Below are 25,342 nucleotides of genomic sequence, written 5' to 3'. Positions count from 1 at the left end.
GGTGCACTACTAACACCAGAAGTTTCTTTGGGATCCATCAAGAGCTCTGGATCTCAAGCTGTAGGCAACCAAGGAGCCATCCTAAGATGGACAATTAAACAAGTGACTGAGAGGAGGGTGGTGCTATTGATAGTAATCGGGAAATACCAAAAGATGGAAGGTTTGGGCTAAAGAAAATGAGTTTTGTTTTAGACATATTCAGTTTGAGATTCTCAAGAGGTAGTGGCTGATGGAAAACTTGAATAGCATAGTTTGTTCTGGGTCCAGAGTCTCCACAAAAAGGGACTAGAATGTTTCTCAATGAAAAATGTGAAGTGAGTATGAGACTTATTTCCTCTCTGAGTAAATATAAAATATAAAAAATATAAAAATAAAAGGGAAAGAGGGAACTAGCATTTATTAAGCATCTACTATGTGCCAGGCACCGTGCTAAGCACTTTACAAATATTTTTAATTCTCAAAACAAGTGTTATTACTATTCTCATTTTGCAATTGAGAAAATTGAGGCAGACATTTTAATTGCTCAGAGTCACACAGCTAGGGCCTAAGGCTGGTTTTGAACTCAGGTCTTCCTGGCTCCAGGCCCAGAGCTCTATCCACTGTGCCACCTGCCTCAAGGTTCTGACAAAGGTACATGGAAAGAAACACAAATAACCCTAAGGTAGTAAATATTGCTATACTAGAAGGTAGAGACAAACATCCAAACACGAGGGAGTTTGCAGGAACTGCTGAGTAGTCATTGTTACTTTTCACTTTAGCTCTGTGCTGTTTAAAATATTCATTCAGGTCCGTGTCTTTTAAAAGGTCTAGCCAGAGTTCAAGCCTCTTCCTCCTATTGCCAGAAGCTCCCCATTGGATGCTGTGGCCATCTTTATGGGATGAGGTCCCAGGATCTCTGAACCTCTGGAACACACTAAGTAGCCTAGCCTAGGCAGAGGTGTGCTGGAGCCAGGTCAAACTGACTCTGGAGAGCTGCTTGTTAACTTTTCAGTGTAAACATTTACACTTTGGAAATCAGCTAAAAATACAAATCAAGGCTTGATTTGTTATTTTATTCATTGTCTATACTGAAGAAAATGGTGGAGAAAATAAAAATAATGCAGTTGAAACTTAGTGTATCATGCCTACATTATTTTTCAGGGAGTTGGTTGTTAAACATTGATAAGCATACCATTGTCTCTAAGGCTAGAAATGTCCATCTTAGGATTGCTCTTTGGTCGCCTAGTCTCCAGAAGGAACAGAACAAAAAGATTCAACCTCAAACATAGGCTCCACTTTGCCTAGGCAGGGCATATGATTTAGCTGCCATTTGCTTGGAGTTCATGTTTTTAACTTATTCTCATTTTTCAAGTAATCAGCATTTTTAAGGTTAATCCATCTCTCCCATTATTCTCCTAACCTATTGAGGAAATTAAAAAAAAAGAAATGAATCTGAAAACCAAATTCGTCAATACATATGCCTGTTTAGTATTTCTTCTGGAGTGTGGGAAAGGGCAAGCCCCTTTCCTCACTCTTAGGAGCACTGCTTGTCACCCAGAGTCAAAGGAAGAGAAGAGATAATCACTCCCTCTTTAAAGGTTTGTCCATGGAATCATCATTTCTTTCTGCTCAGTGACCAGTGAGTGAATTGTTTTGTCATTTCTAAAGTACCTGAATCCTTAACATTGAGACACACATGTCTGGTCAGAAGCAGCCAGAGGTTTTGTTATCCCAAAAGAGCCTCAGCATTGAGCTAGCACATGTAGTCAGACAGAAACAAATGGAGTGGCTCTGCAATACTTTATTAGATAGATAAGGAGAAAGAGAGGCAGATATGGGGATTGGCAGAGAGAAGAGAGAGACAGATTGAGAGATAGAGAGACAGAGACAGAGAGAGACACCACACACAGAGACAGAGACAGAAGGACAGAGGCAGAGAGTGATGGATGGATGGATAGATAGATAGATAGATGGAACACTTAAAATGTTAACCACTTTCATTCATGTAGCACTTAATGGCTTATAAAATATTATCCTATCATAACTCTAAGATAGTGTACTATATTCCTTAATTTATATACTATAATTTTACACTTAGAGAATTTGAGTAATTCATAGTCACACAGATAATAAGTGTTGGAGCTAGAAAGGTTTCTATACACCACATCCTTTCCAAAGTCAAGATGCTGTTCCACATTATAGACATTCAAATTTGGAAAGCAGCTAAATGTCCTCAAACTTTTATTAAAAAAAAACAGACATGGTCTCTATATCTTCACTACCCATATTCCTTTCTCTGTACACATGGTTGTTTGGTCATTATCCATAAAATGACATGTTTGAACAAAATTCTTCTTATATGGTGTAACCAGTACAGAGCACAGTAGTGCCACTAAGTGCCATTATCCCAAAACCACATTCACTACTTAAGAAGAGCTATGATTTCACCAAATGTCAGTATTCCCTCCATTGAAGAAGATCACAATCCCAACAAGCCCTTTTCAGCATTTTCACAAATTGCTATAAACAAAATGCTTCATCACCTGGAAGTCTGAGCATGGTTATCTCCATGTCAAACTAAGCTAAGTTCAGATGACAAATGGACAATTCATCTCTGGACCTGTGTTCAGAACCCTTTCATCTGGGAAGCTTGTATCCAACTAACAGCCTTTGAAATGATATATTGGAGGATGACTTCAATGGAGAATTAACCTACTTGAAGGATTGTAGGATCATAGGTTCATAGAGTTAGAAAAGGAAAAGAATTTAGAGGCCATTTAGTCCAACCTTTTCATCTAACAGATTTGGAAACTGAGGCCCAGTGAGGTTAAGTGACTTACCCAAAGTCATAAAAGTGTTGGACAGTGGAAAGAACAATGGATTTGGAGTTAAGGCACTGATGTTCAACACCCACTTCTGCCAATTACTACTTGTGTGACTTAGAAAAACATTTTTAGGGGGCGGAGCTTCATTTTTCCAAATGCAAAATAAGGGAGTTCAAGGAGATGACCCTTAGTTAGTGTCCTTAGCAGAGCTAAATCCATGGAGTAGCAGGGTATAGATTATATTGTTTTAGATTTTTCAGCAGCCACATAATTTACAAATCACTACATTGAAATTTAAAAAGCCAATCGTATCATGTACTTGGACAACTGAATTTTTGGGTACTAAATGCAGAATTTTACATTTGTTTTAGTTTATTTCTTTAGTTTTGCCTGGGTTTCTCATCCTGTTGAGATGATTTTGAATCTCAGTTTGTTCATCTATTTTCACATATTCTACTCCAGCCTTAAGTCTTCAAATCATGTTATGAGAATGCTCTCATTTTCCTCCATCTACTCTTGATCCAGAGCCTTCCAAAGAGTTGGTTTTGGACTCAGCTTCTAAGTGTCTTGACACCTGAGAAATCAATTTCCCTTGACTCATCTCACGCTCTTCAGTAAAGCTCAAACGAAATCTGTGGAACAAAGTTTAATGATAGCTTATGCCTAGAGTTTTTTCTATGTAGGTAACAGCATCCCCTACCACAAAGGTATTTACTTTACAACATAGTTGTTGGATATGAGACAACAACTACTACCATTTAATATACATATACATATGCTCTATCTATATATCTAATTACTTTAAAGTTTGCAAAACACTTAGCATATATCGCCTCATTGGTTCCTCATAAAAACCTATGAAGTAATATTATTAGTATTAGTATAGAATTTTTAAAGTTGAGGAAAATGTTGCTCAAAGATACTGAGTGACTTGTCCAAGGTCACATAGCAGACCAATATAGTATAAAAGGAATGATGCACAGGAAGAATCTATACAAAGGGATCCTGAACTGTTTACCATGGGAGTCATAACCAGGGCTGGCAACCAGCAAAGACAAGAAGTTAAGCTCATGACCATTTAAACTAAACTAAACCAAAAAAATTCAAAAATCTGAGAGAAAATAGAACCACTCAAGTTTTCAGTGGAATTTAAAGCTATTCAGTGAAAACCAGGTGCCATGAAAAGCAAAGCAGCTTGCTTGCCTCCCTGGGTAGTTATGACTGCAAATCTACATTAATTGTCAAAAGATCATTAAAAAGCAAATCTGAAAATAGGGACGGTTTGTAACTAAGCTTACTCAGAGATGTTTGTCATTGTGAGAAGCTTTCAGAAACATTTTTCCCTTTAAGAGTATACAGCTGCTTATTCCCGTATACCATGACATTTAACAGTATCACTAGCATTTCTGTAAACACAGGGAAGTAGTCAGAGGCTGTTCTCATACCTTTTCTTCCTGCCCCAGAATACTTGGACATCAGAAGAAGAGGAATTAACAATAATTTGTTCCAGTTTCTATTCCCTTGCCAGCCACAGTTTCAATAATGGGTACTGGATGACTAAATGACATGTGGCAATATCTTTTTGCTATGTTTCAGTAGGAGAGACAATCTTTTACTCAGAATACTGAACACAATGTGACACCTCTTGCTTCAGTTCTTACCCCTATAGGAGGACTAAGGCCAATTTATATTAATGCAAACTTATATTGATGCAAAATTATATTAATGCAATCAAATGAAAATTGGAAAATGAACAATATAGATTTTTAGTGATTAGAAATGTGTAATGTCAAGTATTCAACTCCTTGAATAATATACCACTAGCCTTACCCTCCACTTTGGGGACAAGTGTAACCTTTTTTTCCCATCAACATGCATATGTATATGTATATGTATGTGCTTATGTATATGTATATGTATGTGTATATGTATGTGTATGTGTATGTGTATGTATATGTACATGTGTGTATGTTTATGTGTGTATGTATATGTATACACGTGACTATGAACAAGCACTGTTGTGTTTTATGCATGGATCAGCCCAATGCAAGCATGTTAAGGTGACACTTCCTTGTCAAAAGGCTATATAGAAATAAGTCACTTTTCTCATTTCTATATAACCTACTATGCTGATCCATGCATAAATACAGCTTCTATCATTTTAACAAGTTAATTCTTTCTCTAAATATTAATCAAAAGGGACACAACACTGATGCCTTTAAGGAAATGTGCCAAGTACATTCTTGACCCTATTTAAAATGGAGAAAGAAGTTCAGGGAGATTGTAACCAAGTATCAACTCTAGACCAAAAGCTGTTAATGACAATAACCATACATACATACATACATACATACATACACACATACACATATACATATACATACATATATATATGTATGTACGTACGTACGTACGTACGTATGTATGTATGTATGTATCTTAGAGCCAGAAGGGATCTCATACGACATCCCATCCAACTCCCTCACTTTCTTGGGCTGAGCCTAAGTTAAAGTGACTTGTTCAAGGTCCCCAAAGAAGTAGAGGCAGGATATGAATACAGCTTCTCTGGTTCCAGAGTCATAAAGATGCCTCAAAGTTTACCAAGCATATTCCTCGAAACATCCCTTGGAAAATTATTATTATTTAAACTATTATTAATAAATAAATAAATAATAAAATATTATTATTATTTCACCCATCTCTCAGATGAAAAACCTAAATCTTGTTCATAGTCATATAAGACACCTATTAAAATGTCCTAGGTGTTTCAATGGACCTTAATTCAAATCCACCTTTAGATAATAGCTGTATGACCCTGGGCAAGTCAGTTAACCTTTGTTTGCCTCTGTTTCTTCATCTGTAAAATGGGAATAAGAATAGCTCCTACCTTCCAGGGTTATTGTGAGGTTCAAATCAGATAATAATTGTAAAGTGCTTTGCATAGTGCCTGGCATATGGTAAGTATGATGTAAATGTTAGCTATATTATTTATTATTATTATTAATTATAACTACTATTGATATTTTTCTCTTAAAAAAAGTTTGTTTCCTTCTGTATGGACACCAATCATTTCCATTTAGTTGCACTACTCTATCCTTTACCTTCATCATGATTTCTTCATCAGACTAAAGAAACTCTGATGATGCATAAAGACATTCCTCATCCACCTTGCATATAGAGAGAAGGAATGTATGTTTTCTTGACAGTACTTTAGGACCATGATTGCTCATTATAACTCATCAAATTGCTACTAAATAAGCCTGGTTTTCAAGGCTGTATGCACATTCCAAATCTGGTAGACATTTTTCTTCTTCCTGTTAAATATTTTTTCAGATCTGCTCCATTTTTAGCTACCAATTGATAGAATGAATATGAGCATCAATGTTTTAATCATTCATATAAATAGGAAATAAGGGCCATTTTCCTCTTTTGCTATCAAATATTTAATACATTGTAAAGTATTTCATTTTCCCTTGGGCTTGATGCTTCTGTCAGCAGAGTATGACAGAAATGATTATGATGTACAGCCTTTGTGTTCATGTGAAGTTGGTCCTTCAGTTTATGACTTTGCTTGCTATTGATAGGAGCTGGAGCTCTTCAGGACTTTTGATTTTTCTTCTAGGATCCCTTACCCTGGTACCTATTATGGGCTATCTATTTCAAAGGCTATCTATTTCAACTTACTTATTTTACAGATGAGAACTTTAAGGCCCAACGAATTTATGAGACTTGACCAAATTCACATCCATAGTATATGATACAGCTGGAATTTGAACCCAGGTCCTTCCGCTCTTAATCCAGTGCTCTTTGCGCTGTTTGTTATGTTGCCTCATAAACTGGACCTATCCAGTACTTATTGCTATGATCCAGAGTAGTAGTTATGTAATTCTGGTTTTCCAAGGTCAATAGATATGCTACATTTTTGAATCTTTATTTCAGTTTCTCCTACTATTTTGTATGTATTTGTATACCTTTTGTTGATCCTGATTGTTAGTCAATCATTCATTGAAACAGCCAACAAATATTGATAGGCAGTAGGACTATAAATTCAAACGTAAAATTTTATTATTATTATTGAAAACATATTTTATATTGCTTTAAAGTCTTCAAAATACTTTAAATCTATAATCTCATTTGGTGGATAATATTATGTCAAAAGTTGAAAGAAAAGGTCAAATGAGAGAGACTGATAAATGACAATTGAAGGTGGGTATGATATTGGGAACCATTCAAAAGACTTTTGACTTGAACCGCTCTTGCTTTTCTTCTCATACTTCTTCCATGTCAAGTATCATAGGTTAGAAATTCAGAGATCTATTAACTATTAATAGGATTCTCCTGAGTGGGTTCACTCATGGTATGGAAAACTGTATCACTTCCCTTCTACATCATGCCTTCCACAGCCATATTTCCCTGATGGACAGTAAAAGGGAAAGTCTGATAACCCACCCCATTTATCAACTCAGACCATCTACAAAGAAACTTCACCATTAGTAAGAAATGTTGATTAATAAGTCACATTTAAAGATTGTCCCTCACATTCATGGTATTACTTAACAATATTTCATACATAAAAATATTAGTAGGTCACCAAAAAGGTAAAATCCCACCTTCACATTCCTGGACACTCTTATTTATAGCTAATACATTTCTGTTTTTGGATATCCATGGCTTCTCTTAAATCTATTGCTTGACAAATGACTCCTTTACTTCCCTGATTTCTACACTACCGCACATTGCCTTGGAAACCCGAGAGAAGGCTTTTTTTCATCACTATGGAAACAAATCAATATAAACATCATTGCACTTTATTTATAGACTAGGTAATGCAAAGGGCATGGTGCACACTTGACATGATATAATGTGAAACACGGTAGACTCTTCTTCATTTTAATTAATAGGATTATTGGCTAATGCTAACATAGACTGTCTTCTTATTGCTGCTGTAGGGAATATAACAGTAATTGTCACTTTGCCTCATGTGTTGGTTTAATTCACAGTTTTTTTGTGGGTTATTCAAGGTTATTGTCTACCCCAACCACATCAAACATAAGAGAAGTCACTAACATAAAACAGGAGCTCAAGAGACCTTTAACCAGAGAGGTGCTAAATCTCAAAAACATCTGCAAGCAGATATAACATCTTGTCATGTTAATGAGTATTTATTAAATGCCTACTATGTGCCATGAACTATGCTAAGTTCTGGGAATTCAGGGAAAGGCAAGTCACTGTCCTCAATGAGACTGCAATTTAATGAGTGAGACAACATGCAAAAGAAATGTGAAAATAAGGTATTTACAGGATAAGGTGAAGACAGTCTCAGAGATAATCCCCATAGCATTGGGGGGGGGTGTAGGAAAGCCTTCTTGTAGACGGTGGGATTTTAATAGCATTAAGGGGGGTGTAGGAAAGGCTTCTTGTAGATGGTGGGATTTTAATTGAGATCTGAAGGAAGACAGGAAGCAAGGCATGGGAGAGAGTCAGTGAAAATATACAGAATCAGAAGATGGAGTATCTTGTGTAAAGAAGAGCTAGGGGAGGAGCGAGTCACTAGATGGTAGAGTACATGGATGAAAGATGTAAGAAAACTGGAAAGGAAGAAGGAACCAAAGTTATGAAGGGCATTAAAAGCCCGAAGATTTTAGAGGTAATAGGGAGATGCTGGAGTTTATTAAATGGTGGGGGGGAAGAACTGAAGGAGGAGCAATATGGTCAGATCTGGGATTTAGGAGATCAATTTTAATGCTGAGTAGAGGATGAATTGGTATGGGGAGAGGCTTGAGGCAGGGAGACCAATCAGAAAACCATTTTGATCATCCAGGCATGAAGTGATGAGGGCCTGAACCAGGGTGGTGGCAGTGTCAGAGGAGAGAGGGAGTGAATACCAGAGGTGTTCCAAAGGTGGACTCAAGAGACACTGAAAAAAGATTGTTTATGGGGGATGGTGAGAGAAATGAGGAGTCCAGTATGGTACCTAGGTTGCAAGCTTAGGTGACTGGGAGAAGGGTAGTAATCTCGACAATAACAGAAGAGTTACAAAGACAGAAAGGTTTTGGGGCGTAGATAATGAGCTCAGTTTGAGGCTTGTTAAGTTTAAGATTTCTATAGGACATCCAATTAAAGACATCCAAAATATAGATGTGAGATTGAAAGTTACAAGAGAGGCTAGAGATGAATAAGCAGACTTAAGAATCATCACCATAGAGATGATAATTTAATCCATGAGGGCTGATGAGATCACCAAGGAAAACAGGGAAGAAACTAACTTCAGTATGCAGTTGTCAGAGGATGCTTTAATCTACTGCCTGCCTTTTAATTGGAAAGAGTGTTGTGCACCCAATTCATTTTAATTGAGCTCGAAAGATGACTATCCCTTTCCTTTATTCTGTTCTGTTTTTGGTTTTCCCCAAAGAAAAACCAAACCAGGGAAGGTAAATTATTTGATGATACATTTGGAACAATGGATTGAAAATTACTTTGTGTACCTTGCTGATGGATTATTAAATAAAGGACCATCTAAACTCAAGTGGCTGAAATATTATCCTCCACGTCTTGAAAAGTAATCCCCCCAACCATCATCATTATCACCATCAACATTATCATCATCATCATTAGCAGCAGCTTAGAACATGAAGGGCCTTCAAAGCCCAACTACTTCAAACCCTGCCTTTTACAGATCAGGAAATTGAGACCTGGTAAGGTTAACCAACTTTCCTGAAGTCATGCCACTTGTAAGGTGAATATTTGTTATCTACATTAAGTGTTTTTATTTTTTCCAAGCCTTGAAAAACCTCAGTTATATAGCTTTTCACAGGATTTTAAAACCATCTATATAGGCAGAGTATGTGATCCTGAAGCCAAATTCACTTATAAATAAAATTTTTAAATTATTGACATCTTTCTTCATCACCTATATCATATATTGTCCTCTTCTACCATTTTCCTCCTAGGGAGCTATCCCTTAAAACAAAGAAGAGAAAGAAACAGCGATGGAGAGAGACAAGGAGAGAGACAGAGTCAGAAAAACCAGAGACAAAGGAAGACAGAGAGATAGAGAGAGCAGTGACAGAGATAGTGACAGAGAAAGAGTGAGACAGATAGACACAGAGAGGCAGAGAAAAGAACAGCTTAGCAGAACTATCATACCAACCAAGTCGGACAACATATGGAGGGTTCATCCAGCCATCTTCCTCAATAGAATAAAGAAATGTGGATTAATTCTCATGTCTCTTCTTTGGAGCCACATTGGATCATTAGAGTATCACAACACTATGTTTTTATGGCTTATTGTTGTTCTTTTTATTTACATTGTTGTGGTCATTCTATATAGTATCTTTCTAGTTCTTCACTTTGCATTGTTGATCTACTCAGAATTTTCTCTATTATTTATATTCACTGTTTATCATAATGGGGTTATATTCCAAAATAAGAGGCATTGTGGATAGACTACTAGGCTTAGAATCAGGAAGATTTGTCTTTCTGAGCTCACATTTGGACTCAGACACTTACTAGTTGTGTGACCCTGGGCAAGTCACTTAACCCTATTTGCCTCAGTTTTCTCATCTCTAAAATGAGCTTGAAAAGGAAATGTCAAACTCCTCAGGTTTTTTGCCAAGAAAACACCAAATGGGGTCATGAAATGTCTGACACAATGGAAATAACTGAACAACACCACCAACAAAAAAACAACACATATTAGGGCAAATAGGCAAACTGACAAACAGCCAAGCCCTTTTTAACATAGCTGTGGCTTTTGTTTTGGATATGTGTCTATATACTTCCTCTTAAGATTATTAATCTCACTGCATTGAGAATTAAATACCAATGGAGCAAGTGAAGGTCTCCTCTAGGTGGAATGTGACCTTAGTCACAGGGAGAAAGATGTTGTTAATTAGATGTGTTACCAAGAGCTTAATGTTTATGTGGCTATTACCGACACTTGTAATTCTACTGTCTCCATGCTTCAGGTACTCAGAAGGAACAATCAGTTCCCCTTCACATATTGTTTTGAGCTGAGAAAAGTGTAAATTAAAAAAAGAGTAAACACAAATATCTTGTGGAGTCATTATGGACATTTTTCTTCACTCTTGGTATTCATTGCTCAGAGGCAGAGTTTGGTTCAGCCAAATGAAAATTGCTTTTAATAAAAGGGGCTTGCTTGGGAAATAAATACAAACAAGAAAGTGGAATATGTTTCTCAGTTGGGAAGGGAAAAATAGAATGACTGACCATTTAAATTATTTCCCAATTCCCTTGTTCAGAGCTTCATTCCCACCGTGCCTTCCCTGACCCACACATAAAGCATTCTGGCATGGGCATGCTCAGGCTTCTAGGGCACTTACCTGTGATCACTGGGGGATTATTGATATAAACAAAAAGAAAATGAAACTTAATATTGCCAGCTACAGAAACTCCTGCATCGCTCATGGGCTATATTAATGATTGTCTTCACTGTCAACTGTTTGAATTGGAAAGACTCAAAAGGAAAAAGTGGGAGTGATATTGGATATAGGAATAGTTACTCAAATACTCTTTTGAGAAACAATAGATGCTTGGCCAAAATTGGTGAGAGATGACATTCAAAGAAATTTGACCTTTGTGAAAATCTTGTCAGGAAATCAATACTACCCTCCCAGATACTGAGCTAGCTTTACATGGATTTGGAGCTTTAACATGTACATCATGAGAACAAGAAGGTAACTGGGAATATAAATGCTCATGGTCTACATTACATAATGAGGGGCCAAAAAGAGCAGAAAAAAATAATGAAATTTAAATGGAGGACCAATTGAGATTTTCAGGTTTACATGATGCCATGATTCTCATCTTATGGAGCCTTAAAATTCTCTTTCAATGTTGCCTTGTGTAGAGGAGATTACTCTGATTTCTTGAAGTTAGAGCTCTGGGAAGCTCTTTCAGAGTCTGAATCCTGGCAAAGTTCTCGTGAGCTATAAAGGTTTCGAATATGGACCCAACAGTGGATTGTGTTTTTATCTGACAATAAGTCTATTTAAGTTCAGAGAATAAATAATAATAATAATAATAATTATGGCATTTTATAATGCCTACTATTTGCCAGGCACTACAGTAAGTGCTTTACAAATATCAAATCTGATCCTCCCAATGACCCTCAATGGTAGGTACTATTATTATTTTCATTTTACACATGAGGAAACTGATGCAAATAGAGGTTAAGTGACTTGCCCAGAGTCATACAGCCAGTAAGTGTCTAAGGGCGCATTTGAAATTGGGTCTTCCTGACTCCAGATACAGTATTCTATCCACCACACCACCTAGCTGCCTTAGAAGGAAACTTGAAGTGGAGATTTTCGCAACTTGTAGTACAGAGAACTGTGAAAGGTCCATCGATAGATTTCAGGAGGTCCATGAGCTTAGATAGGAAAAAATTACAGAAAAAAAGCCAACCCTACGTATTTATTTTTCACTAACTTCTAACCATATTTTAGACTTTTGTTTAATAAAAATAATAGCCATTATCTAAGAAGGGGTTTCACCAAACTTCCAAATGAGTCTATGTCACAAAAATACATAGAACCCCTGGATTAGAGTGATGGCGAACCCTCAGTGGTGATTGATGAATGTTTTTGGCCTCAGCAGCTCATTAAGGCTGTTTATTCATGTGTGGAGGAGTTGCTAATCTCCATCAGGAACTGCCTGGCCACACCAGTGAAATCACAAATTTTAACTGACTAAGTATTTCCCCGAGAGACAAGAAAGGAACATAAAAAATGACAATGAAAATATGCACTCTCCTGACATTTCTTCCATTTCTCCTCCAGAAACTGTGGTTTGATTTAAGGGACTAGGACCATTTCAAAGACAGAACTTTATTCTCAGAAGCCTGGTGATAACATTCCCTGATAGTTAGGGTTGGTTTTTCAGTTTCCCAAATGACTTTGCACAAATTGACCCTGCCACTCCCTTTAAAAAAACAAATAAGTAAAATAAGACAAACAAGAAACAATGATGGTTTCCCATTATAGCTGGGTAACAGCTGGGAAAAATTCAAATTTCTTAGCCTTACTTTCAGGGCACTCCACCGTTTGTCTGATCCTAACTCTCCAATCCAGACTCTCACTAGCTCTCTAAATGAACTTTGCTTTAGTCCAGTGGGTCTACTCACTGTTTTCCAAATACTTCCATAGATTTGTCCTGTGGAGGCATACATTTGTCAGCATAAATTTGCTCAGGCTATTCTTCTGATCAAGAAAGCCCACTTTCTTCTTCTCTGTTTACTAAGTCCTTGAAAACTCGGCCTAAATCCTGCCTCCTCAATAGAGACTCTTCTCATTATTCCAGATGGTGGCTTCACTCTCTGTTCAGAACTCCTATAATAGCATTATGATCTTTACCCCTCACTTGGCACTTAGCATAAGCTACACCCTACCTTGTACTGCCATTCTTCTTTATGTGTATGTCCTGCTTCCCAGTCTAGTCTGTTAGCTCCTGAGGACAAAGGTCCATGTCTTATCCTTCTTTACATTTATTCTTGCCTAAGATTGTGCTCTGCACATAGCTGATAAACAACAATACTGATTACTAGTAATGCTAATCAAACTATCCCAGAATACCAATAATTTTATGTCTGAGAGATATCTGTGTTCATTGTGGTGTCTCAATTATTTTTTTTCTTTAGGGAAAGACTGACGTGTATGCCTATGTTTTTGTGCACAGAGATTTTATATAGACACACATTTAAGAGCCAGTACGAATGATAAATTTGTATATTTATATGGTTACATTTGTATGTTTGTTATTTCTTTTATCATTTTTTTTAGTATTCATGTAGGATCCTAGTTTGAAATGAAGTTCTTTCCTTTAACTTCTTATTCAGTTGACCCTTTAAATACCTGAAGTGATGGGGCTGGTGCAGACTACAAAATCAGCTTTAGATTACTAGTTCTCTTCATTTATAAGGCTTGGGGAATATGTTACATCTGACATGACTATGAGTAGTTGAAGTAGCAGCAGTAGCTAGCTGGAGCTAGCATTTATAGAGCACTTTAGGTTTGCAAAGTGCTTTACATATGTAAATTCATCTGATGCTCACAACAACCCTGGGAGGTAGTTGCTATTACTTTTGCCATGTTACAAATGAGCAAAGTGAGACTCAGAAAGGTTAGCTTACTTGCCCAGGGTCACAGAATGAGTAAGTGTCTGAGGCAGGATAAAGTCTCAGGTCTTCCTGACTCCAAATCCTGTGCTCCAGTGTTCCACCTAGGTGATTATTTTTTTATCTCCAATGGCTTGGCCACAGTAGCAACAAGGCATTCTCAAGCACCTACTATTTGTGACACACTGTGTTAGGCCGTGGGGAGAGAAAGACCACATGCATAAGTATATACAAAATATACAGAAAATAAATACAAGGTGTTTTTGTCAGGGAGGTATGAGAACTTGGAGCGGGCGGGAATCATAAAAGGCTTTGTTTAAGAGGTGGAATAATAAAGCTCATCTTTGAAGGAACTTAGGAATTCCAAGAAGTAGATAATGTAATAATGGTGGGAAAGCATTTAAGTCATGTGGGACAGACTGTGAAAAGACAGGAAGATGAAAGATGGAATATGGAATGTTATGTATGAGAAACAGCAAGTAGCCCAGTTTGGCTGTACTACAGAACACAGGAAGGAAAATAATAAATATTAAGCTTAGAAAAGCACATCTGGTCAAAATACTGCCTGACTGAACTCTGGCTTGATTTAGCATGTCATCCTGTTTATTCACTTAGATCACAACTTTCATCACACCTTTTTTCCTCAAAAGATTCTTTATCTTTTCAAAAATTAAACTTTTATTAATATCTTTTGTTTTCCTATCATAGTTATTTCTGGATATTCCCTGATTCGCCCAGTAAGCCTTCTTTTGTACAAAACAGAAAAATTAAGCAAAAACTGACAAGGCAACCCCATCCAACATAGTTTGCAACGTACCATACTCATTTTCTCCCCCCTTTATTAGAATGGAAAAGAGGTACATTTTCTCACTTTTCATTGGGGCCAAGATTGGCCATTTATTTTTATGGCATTCAGCTTTTTTTTTTTCTCCTTTCTTCCATTAAAATATAAGCTCCTTGAGGAAAGGAATTCTTAATCTTTGTATTTGTGTCCCACGAAGTGCCTGACAAATGGTAGAGGCTTAATCAATAATTGTTGGTTTACATTATTACATCATTTACATGATTTACATTATCATATTCCTCGTAGGTAGGTATTGTTTGATTCTGCTAGTTCACTTTGTAGCAATTCCTGAAATTCTTTTCATTGCTCTGAATTCCTTATAATATCCATTTCCTATGGTGCAATACTATTAAATTATATTCGTAAAACACAATTGTTTAGTCAATTGATCACTACTCACTGTTTTAAATTATTGGATGTCATAAAAATGCAGTTATGAATAGTTTATTATATAGGTCCTTTTTTTTTGTCTTTGACATCTCTTTAATATTATTCTGCAGTGGAATTTCTGATCCTCAGAATGGTTCTTTCCTTATCTCTATTAATTGAAACTAATCACTGGCTGGCATATATTTTGGTGACTCTAGCCCAACCTTCATCCCACGTAGGTGTTCAATTGTCAACTTTCCATGAATGACACTTCTTTATCTTCTTCCTGTTATGCTCATATTTCCTCTTATAACCATATACTTTGTTGTACCCTTTTGGGCTACCTCACCAGTGCTGTTTCAGATATGATATCTGTATACATTGACATATATTGTATTTACATATAACATTTAAAAGAGCAATAGGGTGCATTACTGGTGGAGTTGTGAACTGATCCAACCATTCTGTAGAGCAATTTGGAACAACAACAAAAGGGCAATCAAATTTTGCATACCCTTTGATCTAGCAATACCACTACTAGGTCTGTATCCTAAAGAGATCAAAAAGGGAAAAGGATGCACATGTACAAAAATATTTATAGCAGCTCTTCATGTGGTGGCAAGAATTGGAGATTGAGGGGTTGCCCATCATTTAGGGAATGGCTAAATTTGGTATGAATGTAATGAAACACTATTGTGCTATAAAAAATGATGACCAGGCAAATTTCAGAAAAAAAAAAACTGGACTTACAAGAACTGATGCTGAGCAAAGTGAGCAGAACCAGGAGAACATTTTACACAGTAACAGTAACACTGTGAGATGATCAACTATGATTAACTTAGCTCTTCTCAGAAATACAATGATCTAAGACAATGCCAAAAGACTCATGATGGAAAATGCTATCCACATCCAGGGAAAGAACTGATGGGAGTCTGAATGCAGACCAAAGCATACTGTTTTCACTTTTTCCATGGTTTTGTCCTTCTTTGTTCTGTTTCTTTTTTCATAACATGACTAATGTGATAATGTGTTTTAAATTATTGTACATGTATAACCTATATCAGATTGCTTGCCATCATGGGAAGGAGGGTGGGTAGGGAGGGAGAAAAATTTGTAACTCAAAATTTTTCAAAAAATGAATGTTGAAAATTGTTTACATGTAATTGGGAAAAAATAAAATACTATTAGAATGTCAAAAAACAAAAAAGCATTAAGGGACGATTTCATCAATTAACCCTCCAAACCCTTCATATGTTCTAATCCAACTCTTCTGTATTCCATTTATTATGAGTTAATGGACTTAAATTCTTCCAGTGGGTTTATATTTATCCTCTAAACAAACCCCCTGTCAAAGATCCCTAGTGCTTTACTTCTTTGAGAAGGATTTCTTCATTCTCTTCTGATAAAAACATTTTCATCTATTCTTTATCATGATTGAAGTCTCCTAAAGAGAATTCTCAGATGTAATAGTTTCAATTTATTTTTCCTATTTCAATAGAGAATATTTTTTCTTCCTTTTGCTATTGACTTTATAGCAAAATATCTTTGCTTGTAATTAAATAACATCTATCCAGTATTTTTTTAGTTTTTAATTAATATCACTGAGGGACAGCTAGGTGCCACAGCAGATAGAGAATTGGCTTGAAGTCAGGATGGACCTGAGTTCAAATCTCATCTGGAAAATGAGCTAGAGAAGGAAATGGTAAGTCACTTTTGAAAAAATCTGTTACAAGTAAAAAATAAAAAGTAGGATTATATTGGTCCCTTAGAGTCTATACCTATAAACTACAGTATGCTTTTGATTATTCACTGAAATAGCTATCCAATACACATACATAGGTGTATTCTTCCCCTGGTGCATTGGTCACATATTTGTGAGATTTTTTATGCCTAATTATGAAATACATTGGAGCTTCTCAGAAGAAAGCCCTTGTACCAGCTATCCTGAATGGCTCCTGGGCTACGTGGTCATATTCTGAATGGGAAATCTGTTGCTGTGAGTTGAGATGACTAAAAAACGAACTTGTATAGGAATGTAAATTAGACCTAAGTCATATGGGAATAGCTCTTTTATCCAGAAATGAGCAGATTGTCCCACAAATTAAAATTTACAGCCACCCAAAAGGCAGTGGAGAGGGATATAAATAAGAATGTCTCAAGAAAGTGTCATAAAGGATATCATCTGAAAGAATTGTGAATAAAAAGAAAGTAGGCTAGTTGTGGGAAGAAATAAGAGATAACCAATGAAAAGCCTTTGGGACCCATTAGTATCTACACAATATCAAAAGAGAAAGAGGAAGTCCTTGAGTTGATCAGATGGACCTTCAATAGAGGATCTTAAGATCACACATTTAAAACTGGAAGAGACCTTATTGACCATTGATTCCAGCCCTTATTTTAAGGAGGAGGAAATTGAGTCACAAGGAGATGAAGTGTTCTCCTGGGGTCATTTTGTTGTGTCATTTTTCAGTCATGTCTGACTCTTTGCAATTCCATTTGGGGTTTTCTTGGCAAAGATACTGCAGTGATTTGCCATTTCCTTCTCCAGCTCATTTTACAGATGAGGAAACTAAGGCAAACAGGGTTAAGTGACTTGCTCAGGGTCATGCAGCTAGTAAGTGTCTGAGGCTGAATTTGAACTCATGAAGATGAGTCTTTCTGACTGCAAGGCCAGCGCTCTATCCACTGTGCCACCTAGCTGCACCCCTACCCATCTCTGCCAGGGTTATATCATATCATGTGTCAGAAGTAGTATTTGAGCCAAGGTTTCCCTGACTCCAAATTCAATGCCCTATCCACTATTACATGCTGTAAATAAGAGTCACACAGGATGAGAAAGGATGAATGGGATGCTATCAGCATCATTAGGAGAAAGAGATGTTGTCTGCATAATCTCATAACAATTAGATCGGAACTCAAACTCTTAAACTATCTGGGATAATTTATTAAGTATCTTCCCTCTGCTAAGCACTATAGTAGGTATTGGGTATAGAGACAAAGACCAAACAGTCCCTCCTCTCAAGAATCCTTGCATTCTATCAGGAGAAACAATTCATACATATATAAGTAAGTATAATGTATTTACAGGGTAAATGAAAATTAAATTTGGGGAGGATTAGTAGTTGAGGGGATCAGAAAAGGGCTTGTAGGGAAGAGAGTACTTAAGATGAGCTTTGAAAGGAGCTAGTGATTCAAAAAGGTGGCAGCTAGGTGGTTTAGTGGATAGAATACTGGGTCTGGAGTCAGGAAGACCTGAGTCAAAATGACCTTAGACACTTACTAGGTTGTGACCCTGGGCAAGTCACTTAAAACTTTGTTTTCCTTAATCCACTGGGGAAGAAGATAGCAAACCATTCCAGTATCTTTGCCAAGAAAATTCCATGGACAATATGACCCATGGGATCATGAAGAGTTGGACATGACTGAACCATTGAACGATGGTGGTTCTTAAGGGCAGAAGTGAGAAGGGAGAGAATTCTGACATGAGGGACTCAGTCTGTACAAAGGCAAAGACATGGGGAGAGGTTGCTATGGATTTAGTTAAGCACTGAAGTATTAAAGTATCAAAGTAGAAAACTGAGACATTACAACAGGCCTGAGTTTTCCTGATAACTGAAGCTTATCCCTTTCAGCAACAAAACTTTTATTTAAATTTTTAACCATTTGGGACAGAGAGTTTTCTAAAAGGGTATCACACATTCCTCTGCCTTGTGAAACGATGTCCTAAGTTAACATGGTCTTTCTAAGGTGATACCAAGTTTTATTGTGATCATCAGGTTTACTGCACTCATATATAAGATGTCTTCAGGGATTGTTAAGGTGTGAAAGGCTTTTGGCTTCTAAGCTAAATTGTTCTAAAAATTGGCTAATTTAGTTCTTATGTGTGATTTTTCACAGTTTTTGATATTTTATATCAGGTGTGAATTTCACTGCTTTTCTTATGCTTATCTACTATCTCCATCATTCGCTGACACTTGAAATCACTAGCCCTGACCTATTACAGTTAAAAATGATCAGATAAGTTCATCAGAATTGTGTCTTAATAAAAATAACTGCTCACTTTGAAGGTATAAGAGGTTGTCCTATGAGAAAAGTGCATGAGTTTTATTTTGTAGGCTTTATGATATCCTTTTGCTCTGTCTCAGGTTATTTCCCAGATCTCAACTTTCTATTGCAAGTGACCATTAGATAGCTAAGCCGGTTTTACTCTAGTAAAACAAGTCTTTCCTATGATTGAAGTCACCCCTTACACTGACATTCATCTTTAATATCTTAGACTTCAAAACTTGCTTGTGTTGGCATGGTTTCTGACACATAGTAAGCATGTAATAAATACTTGTTCTCTCCCTCCCTCCTCCATCGCTCTCTTCAGGGAGCCTTGTCCTTCCTTCCTTCTTCCTCTTTTCTTCCTTTCTCCCTCTTTCCTTCCCTCCCCCCCCTCCCTCCCTCTCTCTCCCTCCTTCCTCTCTTTCTTCCTTCCCTTCCTTCCCCTTCCTTCTTCCCCTCCCCCTCCCTCTCTTCCTCCCTCTCTTCCTCCTCTCTTCCTTCCTTCCTTATTTCCTTCCATTATAGAAAAAATATGACCCAAGGCCCTGCTGTCACTAAAACTGGGTTGGTATAATTAGAATTACACATTTAGTGGAAGGAATCTGTTAGGATAAGGATATCTATCTAGGGAATCTTAAAGTTAAACACGATGCCTATAAGTAAATATTGTTACTGACTAACTTATCTCTATGGGAAATTCAAGCCTGATGATTCACAATGAAAACCAAGAGAGTTTTAAATCTTGATTTTTACTTTTTCGTTGTTCTGTTAATTCCGTGGTTGATGAAAGTCCATAATCATCTAAATTACAATGTTCCTTAGTGCCCTATTCAGAGACAAAGTAAATTCTCTTGTGTCCCTCAATTAATAAATGACAAACTAATAAGCTTACAAGTCTTTCACCCCCCTCTCCCCTTCCTTCCTTCCTTCCTTCTTCCTTCCTTCTTTCCTTTCTTCCTCTCTTCCTTCTGCCCTCCCTCCCTCCATCCTTTCCTTTCTCCCTCCCTCCCTTCCTTCCTTCCTTCCTTCCTTCCTTCCTCCTTCCTTCCTTCCCTCCCTCCTTCCTTCATTTCCTCTCTCTATCCTTCCTTCCCTCCCTCCCTTCCTTCCTGAATGGATCTATGACTTCAACTGGTGCTCCTGCTGAGAAAATACCAATGCTGATAAATACTTGCTCTATAGATTACACTTTTTTGTTGCTCATGGTTAGGCCGAGCTAATACAATAAAAATGACAATTTTACCTAAATTACTCTATCTATTCAGTGCCATACCAATCGAACTACCAAAAAATTATTTTACTGAGCTGGACAAAATAATAACAAAATTCATTTGGAAAAACAAGAGGTCTAGAGTATCTAGGGTATTAATGAAAAGACATGCTAGAGAACGTGGCTTAGCCACACCAGATATTAAACTGTACTACGAGCAGCAGTCATCAAAACTGCCTGGTACTGGTTAAGAAACAGGGGTGTGGATCAGTGGAGTAGGATAGGTACACAAGTAGGAGAAATCAACAAGTTTAGCAATCTACTCTTAGATTACACTTCTAAAGTGTTGCTTGGAACACACACAACACACATACACAAAATAAATGCAAGGTAACGGGAGGCACTAAAAGCAAGTTGGAAATATGCATGGAATGGAAACAGTTTTCCACACTTACAATACAAATATAATAATACTTTTGAATGTATCCCCCACCCCACCCATGACTTGACAGAGCAGAGCGGGATGAGGAATGATATATTTGTTTCACATCAGAAGAGTTAGTATAAGAAATGATGAAAGGATGTTGCTGGGCACCTGAAAATACAACTTTGTCATATGGAGAAAGACAATTTGACCTGGGAGTCAGGATGACTGGATTCTGACTCTAATCTTCATTCCACCATTAGCTAACTGTGTGAACTAAAAGCAAAGAAGTAAACCTCTCCAAGTCTCAATTTTATTCTGTTTGATTTCTGTAAAATGAAGGAATTGAATCATAAGATCCCAGAAGTCCCCTCTACCTTTTAACTTTACTTTTTAAAAATTGAATTCAATTCTAAGTAAAAAAGCAACAAATTGAGGAATAATTTACAAACATTCAAGATTAAATACTGGAATAGGTAACTTGGGGAGGGTATAGTCTCTTAGTTACTTAGAAGTTTTTGGACACAAGATATTTTCTCTCCTATTTATTCAGATTTAAACAAATATTCTTGCATAGTCCACGTGATAGTTTGCTTCATTTACCTATACTTTCTTATAAGAGAGGGTTTTGGGGAGGGGGAAGGCTACTGAAGTAGCATTCATGTAAAGAAATCAATTAAAACTTATGATGAAAGCTAGGAGGATGAGCAAGATAGCCTTTAAAAAATCTTTTGCTCCTGAGTTTCTCACTGTTTCACTGATTTTAATCTCATGCTTATTTTGAAGTTTATTGAAGCCAGTGGAATCTAGCTAAGCGTATTATCATTATTATAATTATTATACAAAACTGATGTTAATTAGCTGGAAAAGTGTCAGGATATGTAATGGGCTAGATTGCACCCCTGAGAAGGGAGTAAATTGCTACAGTTGTAGAGGTGCATTAACTCTTCCAGTCCATTAGGAACCAAAGAATGAATGATTCAAGAGAAAGGCTTTACAGCACCCTGGAAAGGGGCACGTAATGGATTTGTCCATAAAGAGAAGCCATCTCTCATAGGTGAAGGTAAGCAACTCCTTAACATTTTGTATGTTTCTTCTTTATTCCCTTTTCCTCTGTGACAACATATTTTAAGATGAGGAAACATAGCAGTAATAACATGAGCATAGGACTGGGTGCCAGGCCTACTTTCTCCTTAGAAACATGACTCTAAGGTTAACCCAAGGGGAGAACAGCCATGTACCCAGAGTCACAGTGACAGAAGATGAAACTAGTGGTCTTCTTAATCTCTCAGAATTGTTAAGTAGATTCCTTCACCAGTGCTTCATGAGAACAAGTGCTGTTTCCTCTAGGCTCTGAACTCAACATCCAGAGTTTATTCTCTCCAATCAATCTCCTACATAGCTGCTAAAATGAGCTTCCAAAAACCAAATAAGACCATGTCCTTTCCCTGCTCAGAAAAAAGCACCCTGAATTACTGCTTATTTCCAATCTCTAGAATATAATACAAACACCATAGCCTAACATTTAAAGCTTCTCCTCAATCTGGTCCTCCCTGCCTTTCCTGCCTCATTCCCTTATCCTTCTACTCTTGTATTCTGTGTTTCAGCTAAAAATGGGTTATTGACTGGTTCCATGACCTCAAAACGCCATATTGTGCCTTTGTAGGTTTGTACAATCTGGCCTCCCAGGCCTGTAATGTGTACCCTCCACATCTCCAGTCACTTTGTCCAAGTATCCCTCGTCCTGCAACTTTTGCCGCATATATTCTCCAAGCACACCTATTACAGATATCCTTCCATCAAAGTTGTAAATATGAACATGTGTTCATTCTTCATGTTTTCTAACTTTTTGTAATTTCTTTCTGTAGGGGTAAGACCATCATTAGACACTTGCATTGAATGAAATGTTAACAAACTTGGAACACATCGAAAAAGAGAATTCTTCTTTATATCCCCAATATAAGAGCTATTCAGTAAGACTGGGTTCATTGTGTGGTAAACAAAGTTATGATTCATTAACTATGCTATGTAACAATCCAACAACAAAATGACACTCTACAAGGCACCCATTAACACACTGAAGCACATAAATCACCAGCCATGGGACTTAAGGCTTAACCACTTGACAAAACAGCTGGTTTTTTGCAGTTCAAATAATGAACAGACAAAACAGCTGAAGTCAATTAGTGAGTACAAATCCATGCCCTGAAAAAGCAGGAAGACTTGAATGGTTGGTTCTGTGGGCCAGATATGCTGTCACTCAGATCCTCCTGAGAAAGTGCCTTTAACAAAAAACCGAGTTAAACATTAACCCTTGTCTGTGCTGGGCTCTCTCCCAGAAAGACTGACTCTTAAAGCCCCAAAGCCTGGACAATAGCAACAAAATCAGTATGTTTATCGAAATCCAGTAGCCTTGGGAACAGTCATGTGCACTATTTGTATGCTCTTAGAATTTCCTTAACGTTCAGGAATATTAACACATTTGATTCCAGAGGAAGGCAGACGGTCTGATTGTTTGCCTCAGACTGGAGTAGACCTGAGAATAAATGAATTAATTAAGGAATGAAAAAAATGCGCAAAGCACCAGGATTTGAAAATATGTTAAGAAAGTGAGATTTGATTCAATAACCATATCCTATTGAGAATGGAGAGAAACCATCCCAGCCCAGAGCTGGAAAGTGCTGAAAAATAGAAAACCAATACCAATAGTCATCATCCATCAAAATTTGTGATAAATCTGGGGGAACCTCTAGGAGACAGAATGGGCATTTTCATACCGTGGTATAAGGGACAGTCTGGCCTACTTCCTTAATAAACTGTATAGGCAATTAACCTAATTGGTCCTCAAACTTCCTTCGAAATTCAAATAAAATTAGGGCTGTGCAAAGCAGCCATGTGTGAAATAGTGAGCAAGAAGAGGAAAGGATACGAAGAGAATTTGAGTGGTGATGAAGTATCATTTCTCACCTGGCTATGTTCTTTTGAGACTTTGCTGACTGACTTCTCCACTAAGGCCCAGGATGTTATTATGGTGTTTCATCCCATCACTACCTCTTCCTCTTTGACTAAAGGGTGTGGCCATGTACTGGAAACTTTATTTAAGGAGAGAACTAGCTCTGTGGCTCAGTGGCTAGGGCTCCAGGCCTCTATGGCACTCCAGTATCTTTGCCAAGAAAACTGCCAATGGGCTCACAAAGAACTAGACATGACTGAAAATGACTCAACAACAACAAAACATTTCAGATACTCATTATTCACCTGGCTGCATTACTTTGGGACTTCTCTACCATGCCCCTGAGTGGAGCACCTTCTCTGAATCCCTTTCTTCCTCCCACCCAGCTTCCTTTAGTGTTTTGGCTTCCCCCATAAGATTGTAAGCTCCTTTAGGGCAGGGACTATTTTTTTTCTGTATTTTTATCCTCAATGCTTAGCATAGTGCCTGGAACATAGTAGGTTCTTAGTAAATACTTATCAACTACTGACCTAGATTAAGGAGTGAAAGATGGCTGCAGTTTTTGTAAAATAGTAGGGCAGAAGATGCAGGAATGTGGGTGGGAACACCCAGGGTAGGAGTTCTGGGCATGGGTGGTTTGACTTCTCTAGGACACTAGTTGTAAAGTCCCTTCAAGCTCTTAACCTGTGATTTTATGAACTTCTTAACAACTGTTGACTGCAATAAGCCCATTCAGAATAGAAGGGTAGTCCTAGGGATTACAGTGGTGCTCTTATGGATCACTTTGTAAGTGCAATAAAATCCCAGATACCTGTCAGTATGGCAGGAAGCATTGGTACATAAAATGCAAAATGGAAATTATCACCTATAGTAGTTGTTTCAACTAGACGTCTGTATATTCCCTCTCCTGCTTTTGCACAATATGTCCCCATGATTAGAATACCCTCTCTATATTAATTTTGTTCTAACAAATAAACCTCCTTCATAACCTGACCCTCTCCTATCTTATACCTTACTCTCTCCATTGACACTAGAGCCTTCTTGCTTTTCCTTAAACAAGATACCTTGTCTTCCATCTCTGAATTTTCACTGGCTGTTCTCCATGCCTGAATTTTCTCCTCATTTCTACCTCCTGGATTCCCAGAATTTCTTCAACTCTCAGATGAATCCAACTATCTAAAAGACCTTTTCCAGATACTTGTTAGTTCTGATGACTTTCTTCTGTTATTTATTTCAAATATATCCTGCATATAGCTTTTTTATTATATAGTTTGTATGTTGTCTCCCTCATTAGACTGGCAGCTTCATGAGAGCAAGGAGGCTGTCTTTTGCCTTTCTTTGTGTCGCCATTACTTAGCCTAGTATCTAGTATGGTACGTACTCAATTTTTGACTGGCTGACTGACTGACCCTTCCTCCTCTGTGATAGCTTAATTGACTGTTGAGATATCCATCCTGCATAATGCCAGCTTCTCAGCGCAAACAATGAATAGGCACCATGATGAGGTGGATAGCAGTTGGATTTGCCATTAGAAAATATGGGTTCAAATCTTCCTCA

The sequence above is a fragment of the Trichosurus vulpecula genome, chromosome 7 (genome assembly GCF_011100635.1).
Source record: "Trichosurus vulpecula isolate mTriVul1 chromosome 7, mTriVul1.pri, whole genome shotgun sequence".
Lineage (NCBI taxonomy): Eukaryota > Metazoa > Chordata > Mammalia > Diprotodontia > Phalangeridae > Trichosurus > Trichosurus vulpecula.
The sequence above is the reverse complement of the archived record's forward strand: the minus strand, read 5'-3'. Positions refer to the sequence as shown.